At 38.6% G+C, this 18,672-nt stretch overlaps 1 protein-coding gene across 1 annotated transcript in view; it reads right to left on the bottom strand.

Moving 5' to 3' along the window:
• Positions 1–16,286, bottom strand: part of LOC113434107 (sodium channel protein type 2 subunit alpha-like) — a 114,070-nt gene extending 97,784 nt beyond the window's left edge. The window contains exons 1-2 of the mRNA XM_087920018.1: positions 16,139–16,286; positions 1,292–1,354 (exon numbers count right to left, since the gene is read on the bottom strand). The gene's annotated coding sequence lies outside the window, so the exon portion shown is untranslated. The remainder of the gene's footprint in view (positions 1–1,291; positions 1,355–16,138) is intronic.
• Positions 16,287–18,672: the final 2,386 nt, after the last annotated feature.

Here is an 18,672-nt window from a genome sequence, read left to right as displayed (position 1 = left end):
TGACAACCAGTTCCTACCTACCCAAATCCTAAATTGCAATATATTTACTAATCTTTTTAAAAAACCAACCAGCCTCTGAGTGTTTGTAGTTATAGACATCTCCAAACTTAAGACAAGCAGGAGGAGAGAAAATGGATCACTTGGCATAGAAATTAGAGGTCTACAATTCCCAATCCTATCACACTATAGCAGTCTTCCCCATACTGAGGCTTCCAGCTGCACTGGACTACAAATCCCAGCCAACATAGGGACTCTAGTACCAATGCAACTTCTAGGGTTATCTTGTTGAGCAAGGCTGAATTAGAATAGAACTTTATAATCCATACTGCCCCACTAAAATGCTTTCTCCCTGGCTTGAGTGAATCAGCGGGTGAAAGAACAATTCCTTTATGCAGAAGGCATGAATAATTTAGCAAATCGCTAATCAGTGTAGGATATCCCATTAGTCTGAGGCACTTCCCTTTCCATCTACTTCCTCCAGTCAGTGAGACTGCTGGTCTAAGCAACACAGAAACGTGAACATTTTTTCAGGCATCATGTTTAAGATAGGCAACTGAATTACATATGCCACAACATGATTCCAAAATGCCCAAACATTGGCTTATTTTCTAGGTACAGAGTTCCTCCAATAACAGCGTTTAACAATCTGATTATTTTGGGGGGCTCAGAATGAAATACATTCCACACTTATACCCTTGAGCCTAACTCCTGGCCTGGTGCAGGAATCTAAATTAAATCTTCTGCATGACACCCTTCATTCTTTTTTTTCCCCTCAGGGCTAACCACCCATCTCCTTTGCTCTCTCCTCCTAAAGCTCATTTCACAAGACTTAGGAAGCAGCATTAGTTCATAAGAAGTAGCATTATTACTGATGATTCCATCCTCCAACTTGAATTTAAACTGAAAAGCATTGCATGATACAAAATAGCTGCCAACTGAGAATCCCAATGTTTGGAGAAGATAGTAATGGATGACAGAGAGAGGGGCATAGTTTCTTGATTCAATTTTTTTCAGTCTTCTCCCCCCAAAGAGAGAAAGTGATCAAACAAATCTAAGCAAAACAATTGACACAAGGAAAGATTTGCAACCCATGCTAATATAAAGATTCTTAGGGAGAACTGGGTTACCATGAGAGGGTTGAGTTTCTCCGGATCATGCCAATTACATCAAAAAATTTGAAAGAAGTTTACAGATGTTACTTCAGAATCCTTTTCGTTATCTGTCAGAAATCATGCAGGATGGGCACAATCCCTATACAAAATGGTTAGAGAAGAACAAAAGTTGATCCTACCTTCAAAAAGAAGAAAAAAAGACAATCCACCTAGGTTAGCTTCATGTCAACATCCAGCAAACCCTGGAATAGATTATTAAACAATTGATTCAAGAGTATTTAGACAAGAATACATTGCTTGGCAGGACTCTGTGTGAATTACCAAAGACAAATCATGTCAAACCAACTAGATCACAAATAACATCCCCATTATCTGAAACTCTGAGTTACAGATCATTGTAACATCTGAAATAAAAGAGACTCCTTTGAGGAGGAGGAGGAAAAAATGGAGAATGTTCACCAAGAACTCTCTAATGATATGAGGTTAATAAGTTAATGGGATGCTGAACACACACACATATATATCTTCCTCTGACTTTAACTCAATATTGGACAGGGAAGCACTTAGAGAGTATAACTGAGCTTTTGAAATCAGAAAGCCAAGTAGTGTCTTATTGTTCTGACCACTAGCTTAAAAGGAGGTCTTTTGGACAGCTGTTCCTTGAAAAAGTAAATATAAATCAAATAATGAGAGGAATATCAGAAACTACAGTATAAACTGATGGGATTAAAATCTATAGCAATTTTTAAAGGAGTTATATCATTCCAATATTTTCTCAAGTAGCTAAGATGAATCCTGTTCTAACATGCATTAAAAAACCCTAAAAACTAAGAAAAGCTGAAAAGCTACAGACTAAGACAAGCTATTAGTGAGGAATTATGGGAGTTGAAGTCTAATTCATTTGGTGGACAGTAAATTGAGGAAATGCTCCACTAGATTTTTTTTTTTTTGTAATGGTCATGATATATAGATACCACGATCCTTAAATTATAGCAATAACATTTAGGGTTATATACTGTCTCATAAGGCATGCACACACACACACACACACACACACACACACACAGAGAGAGAGAGAGAGAGAGAGAGAGGAGGGAGGGAGGGAGTAGTGACCAAGTATATATTCCTAATTCATGTCTACAATTCCAAAATACATTAATTAGCTTTCATTGCCAATTTGCTATTGCCCATAATTGGAATTAATTACCATACAATGGAAGCAATCTTGATTGATTGATGATTATGTGCCTGTTAAGTCAGTATTGACTCTTGGAGACCATATAGATAATTTTTTTCTATGACAAGCTGTCTCTATTCAGGTCATCCAACATTGGACCTTTTGCCACCTAATTGACACCATCCACCCTGTTGCTGATCATTCTCTTCTTTTTAACTTCTACCTTTCCCCAGCATTTAAGCCTTCTCCAGAGAGCTAAGTCTATACATAATGTGTCATAAATACGATCATTTGAACAGGGTCATTTGTGCTTCAAGAGAGAAAACTCAGGGTTGGTTTGTTCAGGGCTCCATCTTGTTTGGCTCCCAAGGTATTCTCAAAAATCTTCCCCAACACCAATTTTCAAAAGTGTGAATACATTTTGTACTCCACTTCTATCCTTTTATCATGAAGAAATTATGAGACAACCTCTAGTAATAAAATTGGTAAGAGAATCTAAATTCTTTTCCCTTTTAAAAAAGACTTTTTAAAAAAATACAGGGATCACTTTTTCTTTCCCTCAAAAGTCAACAGTAAGATTATAAGAGTTGTCCTTCAGCACATGAGGAACATACCAGGTTACCTTCCTTGTGTGTGTCAATACACACATATGCCACAAAAGGTGCACACAATGATATAAACAAATTGTATATTATTATCAAAAAGGACAATATTCCAGCTGTGCTCACTTACTTTTCAAAATATATATCTATGTAATATGCAAAGCAATCGCCCTTTATCTTTGTAACAAACCAAGGTAAGCTTCACAAGTGTATATCCTAAAAAAGAATAGAGAACAGAACCTGTGGGAAATGTTTTAGATACCATTTCTAGACATCTATCCTGATCAAAGAAAACCTTAAAATTGCAAATCAATGTCCATCAGAACTTGGACACATCAAAGACCGTAATGCTGTCTCCCATCTTATGACAACATAACTCCTTTTAATCATGCAGAAACACTAATTCACTAATTAATCCCTTATATTAAACAATCTGCAAAATACTATTTCAGAATTCAATCTTTTAACGTGGCAGGAAGATTGAGTGGCTAATCTTTGCCCGAAAAGAAGCTGCTTTAAAAATATTACTCTGGTTGTCAAAGTCCACAGCTAATATCAAAGGGATGAAAATTGTAACTTGTTCTGCTTTACTGTTTTTGTTCTGGTGGTTTTTTTTTTTAAAAAAATAATATGTGCATTAAGTCTACCCAAGATGTAGAATTTGTTTTCTTACATTTCCTGCCAGATCCAGATGACAATTCAAGCTATTTTGTTGCTGCCAGATTTGAACAGTGTGATTTTGGAGACTGAAAAACCAGTGGGCAACCTGTTTTGCTGCATATTCCTTATGTAGATGAAGATAGTCACTAGCAATGAATTAAGACAGCAAATGATTAAAACAATTATTTGCAAATAATAGCTGCTTATGACTAAGCAGTTCCAATGCTGCAAGCTATGGTTACATCACGTCCAAATTGAATATCTTTGTGTCCAATGCAGAAGCAAATTAAATAATTGAATTATGCCTGTTTATGGAAAGTGCAGCAAGAAACCTCTTCTTGCAAACATTTCAGTAATTTCAGTGCCAGCATAAAACAGGGAGAAAAATAGGAATAATTGAGAAAATATTTATGAACAGCCAAGCACTAAGAAGTATAATATACTTACTTGATAAAGACACAAAATGAAAATGTTAGCCTACAATTATCTGTTTTAATGAACCTTCCTGAGTTTTAAACATCATGAATAGTCCTTCTCTTTTTTAAAAAAAAAGCCTTTCATGGCATTTCCTAACACAGAGCTAGAGAACTTCTTGGACATTCTCTCTCACAAACTCTTGCGAACCATAATCCTCATGGCTAATAGCAAAGGATGATCAGAATTATATCCAGAAATCATTCCTGCCTATATGGTTAGGTGCTTCAGAATTAAAAAAGAGCCATTGTAAAAATGTCCCATGCAATTTATTGCACATTTAAGAACTGGAATATTGCAAATTATTAGTCAAATAATTTGCTGTTTAATAAAATTAATCACCATGGTTTACAGTAGGCTACAAAAACAAATATTGCAATGCGTTATACAACCATTATAGAACTGCACATTCAGTGATGGTATTCAAAAATTTTTACTACCGGTTTTGTAGGCATGGCATGGCAGGTGTGGCATGGCTCAGTGGGTGTAGCAGGGGAAGGATACTATAAAATCCCCATTCCCTCCCCAACCCACTAACCTGCTTTCCAGCTCCATTCTCCTGTGCAGGGCAACAAAAGAAGACTCAACCAATTAGCTGGGACTCGGGAGGCAGTGAATAGACAGGAGTGGGGCCAACCAGATGTGGTATTTACTGGTTCTCCAAACCACTCAAAATTTCCACTACAGTTCTCCAGAACCTGTTAGAACTGGCTGAATATCACCTCTGAGCACATTCCATATGCAAATCACCAGTAAGGAAAATGGTGGTCCATTTAAATGTATTGGCATTAAGATCTTTAACCTGAGAAGAGCATTGGGCCTCTCTTCTTTTAAGACCATTTATAAATATCATGGACTATACTATTCTACTATTTATATCATACTGAACACCAAGGCCCAATAAACCAGTAAAATTATTTTTGTTTTGGAAAAGACTGATTTCACAGTTACATTACAGATTGCTTGCAGAAAAAGCCTGACCATATATTGTAATTTTATCTCATTAATACATGGTATTCAAATGCAGACATACATATGTCAAGAAACTGAGACAAAAAAGACAATGAAAAGATGGGAATAAAGAGTTTGAAAATGAATCAGAACATTAGTGTGGGGACTGGTAGATATTTTTTTAAAAAAATGTTTTATTTATTGTTTTGTCTGGTCCAGTATCCTACGTCATCATAAAGATATGACACCAATTACAAAATAACAACTTTGAAATTATAAAATTATAAATAGGCTAAAGGTTCAACTAAATTTGGAATAAGATTTTGAAATTAATTATAAAGAATTTTTCTTGTGGGAAACAGATTTGTTTGGATATTTGCAAAACACAAGAAATATGATTTTTTTTAAAAAATTGATACTAGAGGGAATTAAAGATTTTAGTAAAAGAAAGATACACAATTAATGTATGTTGATTAACGAACTGGAACTTATAAAATGACCCAAAATACTATGACACTGAAAATACTGAAGGACTTTTGAAAAGTGGAATGAGAAGTTACTACCAACACTGTCAATAGCAATGTTTGTTTCTATGGAAAATCTGTCACCAAAATATGTTACGGAAGAAATGGCAGATGAGGAACAAGTTTTATTTGAGAAGCCAGTGATGGCATCAAAAGAGGGTCTACAAATTGCAAGCTATGAGTACGACAGGCAAAAGGATGTCTCACTAGACATACAAAATAAGTTGATGTTTTAAAAATCAAAAGAAAAACAAACAAACCAAGAGAGTGACCTGGATCATGTTTTTATATTTGATTTACAAAAGAAGCTTGTTAAAACTTTGAAGAATCTTGTAAGAAGGGGCAAAGAAGAAATGAAATCAAATTCTACAACATTATTTGAATGGACTAAAGCAATATTGTCAAACTCATGTTGTCACGGCAGCAACACGTCATGTATCAGGACTTTCCCCACGTGATACATCTGGCCCGTGATCTGGGAGTTTGACAGCCCTGGACTAAAGACTGAAACTGGAAGGAACATAAAGTTGGTTTATATGATCAAGGTTAAAATGAGTTATGTTATTATTTTTTGGTAACCTCTAATGGACTTTCTGCTTACTAAAAAGATTATGCTTTATGGATTTGTCTATTGAGAAGAGATGAGATATGAGATGAAGAGATCATTGATTGTAAATTAAGAGTGAGTGAAGAAGAGTGTGATGGAAGGTTGGAAGTAACTTTTTAATACATTTCTTTCTCTTTTAACATATTCTTACTTTTCTTTCTTTTACCTTTTTCTCTTTTTCACTTCTTTTTTCTATTCCTTTTCTTTCTTCATTAGATTTTATTACTATAATTAGAATCCTTAATAAACACATACAAATATACATTCTTTACTTCGGGGGTGGGATTCAAATTTCTTTACAATCAGTTCTGTGGGAGCGGCCTAATTTGTGGGTGTGGCTTGGTGGTCATGTGACTTGCTAACTGGGCATGGCTTGATGGTCATGTGACTGGCTGGGCATGGCTTGTATGTAAATATTATAAATATTTATATAAATATTGAATTTTTTATAAAAAAGAGCAACTTTTACCCAGATTGAGGCAGGCAGATTGAGTTGCTCACAGAATCACAGATTCATTCAGAGATCTATCTTTCTGCAATCAGCTACTTTACTCTGTCTTCAGAGCTACTGGTTCTATAGAACTGGGCATCCCACCCCAGTTACAGTTTATCTGTATCTGCTCTGATTTCAGTAGAACACAGTCATATGGGCTGTGATTCATAATTCTCTCCCCTTTTATGGGATTTCAGATTGCATACTTCAGCCATTTTTGTTTTCCATTATTTCACATCCCTCGGCAAACTAAGTCAACCATATAAGCAGCATTGTTTAGATACACAGTTCAGCTTGATTCTTGATTCTTTCTTCCCCAACAGGAAAAAGAAAATGAACCCATACTCACTTCCAAAATGAAATAGCTGAATGAGAGGAGGAGGAGGAGGAGGAGGAGGAGGAGGAGATAGCAACATGTTGCTGGGATTATAATTTTACCTTTTCTGAAAAGAGCTACATATGGGAGCAGCTAATCTAGAAATACATGTTAATTCAATGCTGTCTTCTAGACCATGGGTTACCAACCTTTTGGACCTCAGGGACCACCAAACTCATAATTTTAGATCCCAGGGACCACTAAATGGTTCTGTGGGCGTAGCCTAATTTGTGGGTGTGGCTTGGTGGTCATGTGACTGGCTGGGCATGGCTTGTATGTAAATATCTATATTTATACAAATATTGAATTTTTTATAAAAAAAAGAGCAACTTTTACCCAAAATCAGGCAAAGCAGACAGGCAGATTGAGTTGCTCACAGAATCACAGATTCATTCAGAAATCTATCTATCTGTCATTGCCTAGCTCAGTCATAAAATTTGCTAGCAAGCAAACTCACAAAATTAACTCACAACACATCATGCAGGTAAATATTGAATTTTTTATTTAAAAAAGAGCAACTTTTACCCAAAATTGGGCAAAGCAGGCAGGCAGATTAAGTTACTCACAGAATCACAGATTCATTCAGAAATCTATCTATCTGCCATTGCCTAGCTCAGTCTGTCACATAAAATTTGCTTGCAAGCAAACTCATAAAATTTGCTAGCAAGCAAACTCACAAAATTAACTCACAACACACATACCATGCATGTAAATCTTGAATTTATTAAAAAAGCAACTTTTATCCAAAATCAGGCAAAGCAGACAGATTGAGTTGCTCACAGAATCATTCAGTGATCTATCTAGCTGCCATCGGCTAGCTCAGTCTCTCAAATTTGCTTGCTGTGAATCTGCACTGAATTTGCTTGCAAGCAAACCTTCAATCCTAAGGGATGTTCTGCTGTGCTTAGCTAATCTAAGTCTCCCAGCACAGCAGAACAGACGATGGCCGGAAAAAGGAAAAATAGCAATTTAGCAGACAAGTTCGCCAGGTAAGGAGTGAGTGGGCGGGGAGGATTCCCGTAGGCCATGTGGGTTGAGCAGCCTTGTGTTTTTGTGCAGCCTGGATTAATTGCTTTGGGGGGGTGCTCTGGGGGTAAAATTTCTCTGCGGCCCACCAAAATTTTATCACGGCCCACCAATTGGCAACTGCTCTTCCAGACAATAGCAGCAACAAGAAAAGTATGTTTACAATTAGTTAGTGTGGCCCTAGAATCTGTTCTCAAGTTCTATGAACCCAATAACATTTATTAGTGTTTTTATTCATCCTAGTTGGACCTCTTATGCACTTCTGTACTCCTAAATTAACATTTTGTGGCTTCAGTTATATTATGTGGTGTATATTGTGGGATACCATTTTCTGGGCTCAGTTCAAGACTCCCTATAGCCTGAGCGGATATTAATGTTACTATACCTGGAAAAGCTCTTTTAAAGATGCTCCCCTCTTGTCAGAGATAAGTGGAGTTTTAGAACAAGGGAAAAAAACAGGAGATTGAATCTCAATTACACAAAAAAAGTGCTCCATCTCTAAATTTTTCATTAATGCAAATCATATGACTATGAAAATCAGATTCTCCCTACACAGTTTAAAATATATTCAAATTATTTCCATGAGAATTCTTTTGTGGCTTATAAACATTAGAAAATGTAATTTTTCCACACAGCTTAGCAATTATTTTTAGTTCTAGTACATATTCTCCTGAAAGGTGGCACTGCTCTTGGAAAAAGGCTTCTCCTGAAGGCATACAACTTAAAAGATAGAAATAAAACTGTCCATTACCAAATATCAATAGAGCTGTTTCTATCCTATAGCTTTCATGTGTTTTCAAGCATATTTGTATTAATGTTTGAATAATTTATGATGTGAAGGCTCAATAACAGCATTTTTTCTGTAAAATTTAACAAATTAAAGTCCCAGCCATGGAGTCTTTCCAGTATAAATAATAAAAGATAATAATAATAATAATAATAATAATAATAATAATAATAATAATAACAATAATAATAATAACAACAATAACAATAACAACAACAGATGGGGCCACAAAATAGACTCAATAATACAAAATGAGAAAGCTAAAAGTGCGCTGGGACTTTAGAATTCAAACAGACAAGCACCTGTCATGTAAGCACCTATAGACTTAACAAATGTCAATAAAAAAAATAAAAAATACTGGACATGGCACTACCTGGAGACAGAAGTGGACAACTGGAAAAGAATAACAAAATACAAAAACCTACAAATAGAAGTAGAATTATTGTGGCAAAAGAAAGCAAAGATAGTACAGGTGCCTTAAGCACAATCCCAAAACATCTGGAGCATTACTTGAACGTTATTGACGTTGACAAAATCACCATCAGTCAATTGCAAAAAGTAGCTTAGAACAATAGAATAACAGAGTTTTAAGGGTCCTTGGAGGTTTTCTAACCCAACCGCCTGCTTGAGCAGGAGGCCATATGCCATTTCAGACAAATGATTGTCCAATCTCTTGTTAAAAGCCTCCAGCGATGGAACACCACAAACTTTTGAAGGCAAGTTGTTTCATTCTTCTAACTGTCAGCAAATTTCTCCTTAGTTCTAGGTTGGTTCTCTCCTTGATTAATTCCATCCATTTGCTTCGTGATCTGCCTTCAGGTATTTAGGAGCATAAGCGAACTCCCTCTTCTTTGTGGTAGCCCCTTAGAGATTGGAACACTGCAACTGGAACACTTTCATTAAACTACTCTTTCCCTGCAACTGTTCTTTATATGTTTTAACCTCCAGTCCCCTAATCATCTTTGATGCTCTTCTATGCATGCTTTCTAGAGTTTCAACATCTGTTTTATATGGACTACAAAAGTGTAGCCTTACCAAGGCATTATGAAGTGTACTAGCACTTCATGTGATCTTGATTCTCTCCCTCTGTTAATACAGTTTAGGATGGAGTTGGCTATTTTGGGGGCAACGGGAGCACACTGATTGTCCACTAGGACTCCAATATTATTTCCACAGTTACTACTATTGTGCCAGGTGCCACCTATTCTATACCTGTGCATTTGTTTTTTCTTGCCTAAATGTAGAACCTTCATTCACCACTGAATTTCATCTTGTTAAATGGGGCTCAGTGTTGGCAACACCTTCTGTATCTTGAGCCTATCTTTTGGAGTGTTGGCTCTTCCTGCCAGTTTGGTGTCATCGGCTTTTCATGGAACAGCCTATTTTTTTGTGACCATCCAACAACATCTGCCTACCCCTGATCCTCAGCAAGGACTTGACCAATGGATAAAATACCAAACCCAGTCTAATGGCTGACTATACAGCCATTAATAATAAAATAGACAAAGAAATGAAGAAAATGAAGAAGCTAAAGTACTCTGGGTCGTTAGTATTCAAACAGACATCTGCCACACAAGTCCCCAGATTTAACAATTGTTTATAAGAAAGACAAAAGAAGTGTGGATAGTGGATATTGCAATACTTGGAAACAGCAGAAGAAAAAGCAATGGAATTAAATCACAAAAGCAGAAATATAAAGATCTACAAAATAGAAATAAAACAGCCTGGCTGACTGTATGACCATCCATAGTAATATATTATCAAGAATAGATAATAAAAGATAAATACTGATGAAAGTATTATGCAAATAAGTGCTTGCTTATTATAACAATGTAAATTATATAATAATGTAAATCATTATTTTCATATTTATGCAAATAAGCACTTACTAATTTTAAAATCCTATATGTATTATTATTTGAATGCAATCTAAACTAGGATCCACACGTGTTTTGGATTACATCTGGAAGGAATCAGGTTGCCTATGCAAGATAATCTCTGAGGAAACAACATGCAATTCCAAAAACTCTGCCTGCATTGGCAAGAGATCAAGTCATTGACTCCTCTCAAAGCCTATATTTCTGAGTGGCATCAAACATGGAGCAATTCTCCTCAAATTAGTGCCTAAACTGGCTGGAAATTCTGAAATACCATGATATGTAGAATCAACTTTTGGAAATGCTGACCTAAGAGAAAACTGGGGTTTGCAGGCACTATTCTATCATAGCATATTCTTCTATTAAACTGCATCTGCTACCATCCTGTATAGCTATAGGAATAGCTGAAACAAAGCTTCCTTTACAATTTTGTATATATGCTTTTGTTTAGTATAAGGGACGCTCTAATAATTTATTACTCAATTTAGAGTAGGCTGTCCTGTATAAACCAAGTATTTTTGAGCAAGGTTGTGCAAGGATTAAAGGGGGCACTATGCAAAGGATTCACTGGTATGAAGAATCATTTTCCCTCATCATTTCCCCCAAATACTGAGGCAGCCATGGTTTCTGGAAGACTCAACTGCACAAGCGCTTTCCTAGGTTTCACAAGCAGATGTGTGCACAGCTGCTTTGCTGACAGTCCAAGTAGGAGTGTTTCAGTGTATGCAGACAACTTAAGAAAGCCTTCAAAGCAGATTGCCCTGAGCCTTCTAGGAAATGCAACAACATTTTGAAGAGAAATGCTTGTTCATGCCAACATGCTTTGCAAAGTGCTCCCCACCCCCAATTTATTTATTCATGATTAAGAGAAAAGCAAAAGTAGCATTTTTATGTTCACAGTAATTGAAAGCAATTGCTTGTATTGTGCATAGAGTCTACCTCTTTGTTAATTATTAATATGACAAATCTGTAACATATTGGAGAGAAATTGTCTGAATTTATCCTTGTTCTAAGGGAGGAACCACCTGCTGTTAGCGAAATGCTTCTTTGTATGGGATGAGATGTTTTGGTTGACTTTGGATTTAGATCTGTTGTTGTGACTGCTAAAAGTTTCTATAACGGCAAGGGTTATGACAGAAAATGGTCCGTGCTTCTTTGTTGCCCAGCATTACTGTTAAAATATTTTGCTATGGCAAACACAATTGATTGATCCAATATCGTTCTCATGATTATAGTGTGGATATATAAATTTGCAACTGTAAATGGTCAACCATTAATCGAGCCCTTAACCTATTTCTGGAGGGAGAGTGCAAGGGAAGAATGAGACAGCTGAAATAAATGGAGGTAATTGACTAGTCTGTAAATCGCTGGTGGGCAACTAAGGAACAAAAGTCCAGAAAATTTAGTATCTTCTAAAAAATGTTATTTTTTCCCCCCTCACAACAGTTTTTAAAAAATGATAATATTAGGCAGGTCAAAAGTGCATGGTTCATCATTATATTTTCTGGAATGCTATGACTTGGAATGTATCATGGACAATAAAACATTAGTGCAGCTGTATCTTAAAAACAGGATTTTAAATTCTTGTGACTATAACGATTCAGTTCTTCTCTTCCTGAAGAGGGTTATTTTAGAAGTTCCATACTATATCTTCTCTCTGAGTTGCAGAAGCATATTTTCTTCTGGTTAATATGCATTTAGTATTCCTGCGTTAATGCAACACAGATAACTCAAGAAAGTCTCAAAGGTGGTACCAAGTATTTTATTCATCTCTTAAACCTGTAACTGTGCTGAAGATTTAGCAGTGAAGAACTGCTGTTAATGCTGAACAAAAGAATACTATTACTAACAGCAACAAGTTCAACATCTTTAAACTTTCAACATGTTTATTTAGATCAGGTAAGAAGTGTTGAGGTGGTGTTTTTTTTAAAGATAGCAAGCTCAGCATTTTGAGACAGGCTGAATGAATTTTCTCCTCTGTAGTGATTCTACTTAAAAGCCCGTAGTTTAATTGAATCCTAGTTTCACACAGTTAAAGCCATGATTTCCAATGATGTTGAAAGATGGCTTTGTTCACCCCAAACAATGTGGTCTAAACCAAGGAAGTGGGCCTTTTCTGTCATGGCACCTGCCCTCTGGAAGAGCATCTCCTGCAAGATATGTACAGTCCTCACCCTGGCCCTCTTTAAATTAGTCCCTGAAATCTGACTCTATCCTCAGATCCTGAATCAAAGTGGGTGATGGACCCTTGGGCAATATTCTGTCTTTTAGAGGAGGATTTATTTCCCACTCCCCTGGATTTTCCCATTGATTTTTTAAAACCAATTTTCATGTAGGTATTATATAAACTTCCCATAGTTAGAAAAGTCTGGGGTGGCCTATAAATCCAATCAATCAATCAATCAATCAATAAACCAATAAATGTTTCACTGAAATTAGCAGGGGATTATTTTATTTTTTTGGCTAAAAGTCACAATGATGGCCAGAAAAGTCTATTTTAAAGTCTTGCAGGAATGGGGTGGAATTATTGTTCCTAAGCAAATGCTGATTAGAACATTTCCTTTTTAGGCTCTGGCAAAAGGGAAACCGGAAGACCCTCTTTAAACGTTTGTGGCCTTGATGGAGAACTTGTTTGGGTTAGATTGGATCAGGGTACTGGAGAACTTCCAAGTTTGTGCCAGGAGAAATTGGGGACTGACTTCATTTTGGGTATCAGTTCATCACAAATCAGAATGGGTGGAGCAGGGGTGTCAAACTCAATTTCATTGAGGGCCACATTAAGGTTGTGTTTCACCTTGGCGGGGGGCTGGATGGCGTGGCTAGGGTGGGCATAGCCGGCTTGATGTCACTTGTGTTGGGGGCACCTGTGGTGTCCTGAGCGCTCTGCCCGTGAAAATGGACAGAGCGCAGAGACACCGCGGGCTGTTTCCAAGGCAGCCCTACAGGCCAGATCAGAGCACACTGCGGACTGGATTCGGCCTGCTGGCCTTGAGTTTGACACCCCGGGGTAGAGTTTTACTTATCCTAGAAACTCAAAGTAACCCGTAGGAACCTTAAAGGAAAACAATAGGAGACTCCTTGTCTCTAGTATCCCAAAAAGAAATCCCAGAATATGAGTTGTTGGCCAAATGCTATCCTCAAATATGTATTGTAAAAATCATTATTATTTACTACTAGCATTAAAAAGTTCTGAAACTAAAATACATAAAATAAAACAGACAAAAATCTCATTGGGGAATTATCAATTTGTGTTACAATTATATTGGGGAAAAACATTATGAGCAATCCTCAATCTATACTGCTTAAGATTTGTACCTGTGAGTTGCTCTAATCTCCAATCTGAACTCAACAGAACCTGTCAGCCTGGATAGGGTTGTACAGCCTGACTTCCATTGGAACATAAAGCTTCAGAAAGTATAATTTATAGAACCTATGAGCTTTACACTTCCAGAAGATTAAGTTAGTCAATCCTAAAGGAAATCAACCCCGAGTGAAGCTAAAGCTCAAATACTCTGGCCACCAAATCAGAAGAAAAGACCCTGATGTTAGGAAAGATTAAAGGCAAAAGGAGAAGATGGTGTGATAGTTAGAGAGTATTATTGACACAAAGGACATGGGTTTGAGCAGACTCCAGGCAACAGTGGAGGGCAGGGGCTTAGTGTGCTGTGATCCATGGGATTGCAAAGAGTCAGGCACGACTTAGCAACTGAACAACACCATGTGCACAGGCAAATAAGCAATGTTTTTAGTACATCTTAATGTAAAAAAGTTGGAAAACCTGGATAAAGAAGGCTCCAACTAGATTCAAACCCAAGCTTAACTATTCAAGCAGTCTGATTATTAACCAGATACCTCTAGAAAGCCCCAAAACAGAACAATACAGGAAAGTTATATTTTTCTTTCTACTTCCCAGAGATGCATTCTTACTGATCCTGGCCATTTTGAGTTATGAGTCAGCTTTCTGGTTCTAAATTATGTTGTGGAAATGACATATGAGATAACTACCAAATGATCTACATGTGGAAGGGGCTTTTGCTGTCTTAAAATGCTACTCGAAACAAAATTTAAAACATGTATTCTGCAGCAGGTTCTGTCTTGTAGATCTCAAAATTCTAGCCGAGAATAGAAAAAAATGCCAGAAAAATCTGATTTCTAATCACTTTTACTACATAGATATTCTTCCTTGCTTTTTCCAAGCACCTAGAGGAAAACTAGACAGGAGCTTATTTAGGTAGGCATCAGTTCTACAATCTGTATATGTTGTTACGCTCAAAGGCCTGCATTCAATAAAAACTTACCCTCAGAACCTCCATTTCATCATACAACATGCAAATTCAGAACTAAAGTTACTTAAAACACAAAGGAACATAGAATGTGCCATGTAAAATGAGGCTTTTTTTTCTGTCCAACACAACGCAGTCCAGCCACATTGGTCCATTAAGAGGGCCGCTCCAGGCGATTCTGCTGCCAAAAAGACAAGATGGTGCCTGTTTCCACTCTTACGGACAGAAGCCTTCAGAACTGGCAGCAACTCTTATTTTCCTTATCAACACAAGAAGCTTCTTGGAGACTTTCTGTCTGTCTGCCACATCCTGGTCCATGAAAATGAAAGGCACCATTAAGACCCAATGAACATCTCCTCCCAACATTTGTTGCCTGAAGTAGTTTCCTTATCCTGCCCAATAGTTTATCCATTGTTTAAAGGAGGGATCCAAGATCTCAACCATTGCCAGGATCAAGGACAAGGAGAAGAAATCATTAAAGCCTAAAGAAACTTTCTGCCTCTCCACAGGTCTCGTTTCAAGTTCGCTTGTTGACGAAAAGGGATAAGGGAAGAAAATAAAGGGGAACAAAATGTGGCTGGGTGTACATGATTGAACTAGTGTAAACATCTAATTTCACCGGTGTAAGTAGAAGACAGGCACTTGTAAAGGGAAAGGTGAAAGGGGCGGGGTAGGGTGGGGTGTCCCTCCATCTGCTCTACCAGAGGTCTCTCAGAAAACATGGTCATCAGCGCTTAGCAACCAACCTAGGGAGGGTGAGAGAAGGGGGTAGCTCCACCTACATCACCCCCAAGCTCTCTCTCTCTCTCTCTCTCCCCACTCCCCAGAAGACAAGGATGTCTTCAGAAAAGTGGGGAAGGGGGTGGGGAGCGGAGCCGAGTGGCTTTTACTCCGAGCTCCCCAAAACGAATCCGAGCGCAGCGTCTGGTGGAAAAAGAGCCACGGTTTTCTGATTTTATTTGATTTTATTTTATTTTTAAAAGCAGACAGAAAACCCGCGGGAGGCGCGCGGCCGGGACGGTCCACGGGGGAACATGCTGGAGCCGATGACAGGCGCACGGGTGACTTCTGCCACTTTCCTCGAACATCGCCCCCGGGGGTAGCTTTCTCTGTCCCCGGCCAAGAAGACAAGAATAAAGGAGGGAAGGGAATCCGGGGAGAGAGGGGTGGGTGGGGGAAAGGCACTTACTTGCTCCCATTGCCCCGAAGGTGGAGTTTTCAGCACGGCTACAAAGGAAGCCTCCTCCCCGCCGCTTCTCTTTCTTTCTCTCTCTCTCTTTTTTGGTCCACCTTACTTTGCGCCTCCCTCCCTTTCTTTCCTCCCTCTTTTAGGTACTTTTCTCAGCGCAGTGAGCAACCCCAGCTTGGAAAAAAGTGAGCCTGCCAGCAAGTACCTGCTGCAGCTGGGGAGGGGTGGGGTGAGGAATAGACTCAGAGCCCCGGGCTCTCCAAAGCTTGAAAACAACAGCGTTGGTCTCACTGGCGATGGCAGGAGCGACGGCGCCCTTTCCTCTTGCCCACGTGAATCGAGAGCGGCCCCGCCCGGGCTCTGGGGACCAAAGCAGCCCTTGGGCAGGCGATGGAGTGCCGGAGGGGAAGGCCGGCTGGCGAAGGGCGTTGCTCTGCTTTAGGAGAAAGCCGGCGTGGAGCGCTTGCTGCGCCCGCCCTTTCCAGACTCGGCTCGAACGGGGCGGATACTAAGTGCGCGCCCGAGACAGAGATGCGCGCAAGTATTGCAGGAGAGACCTCGGGAAGGGAGGGGCCGGCGGCGGTGGGCATCTCCGGGAACAGGAGACACTGAGAGAAAGAAAGAGAGACGGAAGGAGTCTGTTGCTTGGAGTAATCCAGGAGGAGGACCTGAAGTGTGAAAACTGGGAAAGGAGTGTGCGATCTCTTGAGAAAGATCTGAGAGGCGGCTAAGGCAAAAGGCCCGAGACCTGTTGACAATGGAAGTAGCCGCGGGAACGCTGAGTAAACGAAGGCGGGTTAACAGATAACAGATAATCAGAGTTGGAAGGGACCTTATAGGTCATCTAGTCCAATCCCTCCCCCACCACCCCTCCAAGCAGGAGATATGATTGGAACCTGATTAAACTAGGCAACACCCTGGCCTTCACAACCGCTTTGAGGCTGAAGGACGTGTTTTGTACATGCGGCCCTCAGCGGGACTTAATTCCAAAACCTGTGGCCAAGCTCCTCTAATATGTTCACTTCAAAGTATGATGTACAGCATTACTGTAATCCAATTGCCTGGCTTCCCAACACCTGGAATCCTAAATCATCCCTTTCACTTTTCTCCTGTTAATACAGATCATGTGATTCATTCTGATTATTTGCTGAGAACAGCACAGATTACATTTGTTTTAAGCCACTGTTACAAAACAGAGTTCACACCTGGACTGGTCCAGAAGTAGTTCCAGGAAAGTATATCTTCTTAACTTGGTTCTTTCCACGTGCTGTATATTGGACATAGTGCCCAGAAACTTTGGAGGTACAATTTTGCAGGTTGAAGAAGACTAACCCCCTAAATTATGGTTAGATATCAGGTAAAATTTCCTAACAATAGTTGTTCAGTTATGGATCAGAATATAGACCACAGTTGGACCCAACATTTATGTTGTAAAGTGAGAAATGTGTTTAGTGAGTCTTGCTCCATTTTACAATGTTTCTTGCCACATTTGTTAAGTGAATCCCTGCAGTTTTTAAATTAGTAACATGGTTGTTATGAATCTGTTTCCCCATTGTCTTTGCTTGTCAGAAGCTTGCAGAAGGTGGTCATGTGACACTGCAACAGTCATAAATGTGAATCAGTTGTCAAGCATCCAAATGTAAATCATGTAACCATGGGAATGCTGCAATGGTCATAAGTATGAAAAATGGTCCTAAGTAACTTTTTTCAATGCTGTTGTAACTTCTTTGCTCTCAGGTACTTTTGAGACTAAGTCAACCTCCTCTTCTCTGTGGCAGCCCTCAGTAGCTGCCACAGATGCTATCATACCACCTCTAGGCCTTCTCTTTGTTAGACTAGATATACCCAGTACCAGTTCCTGCACTCTTCATCATAAGCTTTAGCCTTCAGTCCCGTATTAATCTTCATTGCTCTTCTCTGCACTCTTTCTAGAGTCTGTTTACTGAAAATGTTTAAGGCTGGCCATTGGTGGAAAGTGCCATAGAACTAGATTTCCAAAATCTCCATAATTTCTAAGTTCTGGGGCTTGGAAATTCAAGAATTTTGTTATAGTTTATTTATATTAAAAATGTTTAGGCCACCCGAGTGTAACACGCTCCACCGGCTTACAAAATACAAAGATAAATATATTCTAAAAACACAGTCTTGTCAATAAGAAAACAAAGTGTTCTGCAAAGTAGTTAATCAGAACTGCTTTCAAACTGGGGTGGAGTAATTATGGTGACCAAGGCTGGCATGTCATTGGAGATTAGAATTAGAAGAAGAATTAGAATTCTTTATTGGCCAAGTGTGATTGGACACACAAGGAATTTGTCTTGGTGCAAATGCTCTCAGTATACATAAAACAAAAGATACATTCATCAAGAATCATAAGGTGCAACACTTAATAGGGTACAATAAGTCATAGGGTACAACAAGTAATCAAATCATACTAGGAAACAGTCAATATAAATCGTAAGGATACAAGCGACCAAGTTATAGTCATACAGTCACAGGTAGGAGGGGACGGCCGATAAAGGAGTGTTGAGAAGATG

This window comes from Pseudonaja textilis, chromosome 1 (genome assembly GCF_049901715.1).
Source record: "Pseudonaja textilis isolate UNSWEBS1 chromosome 1, rPseTex1.2, whole genome shotgun sequence".
NCBI lineage: Eukaryota > Metazoa > Chordata > Lepidosauria > Squamata > Elapidae > Pseudonaja > Pseudonaja textilis.
The sequence above is the reverse complement of the archived record's forward strand: the minus strand, read 5'-3'. Positions and strand labels throughout refer to the sequence as shown.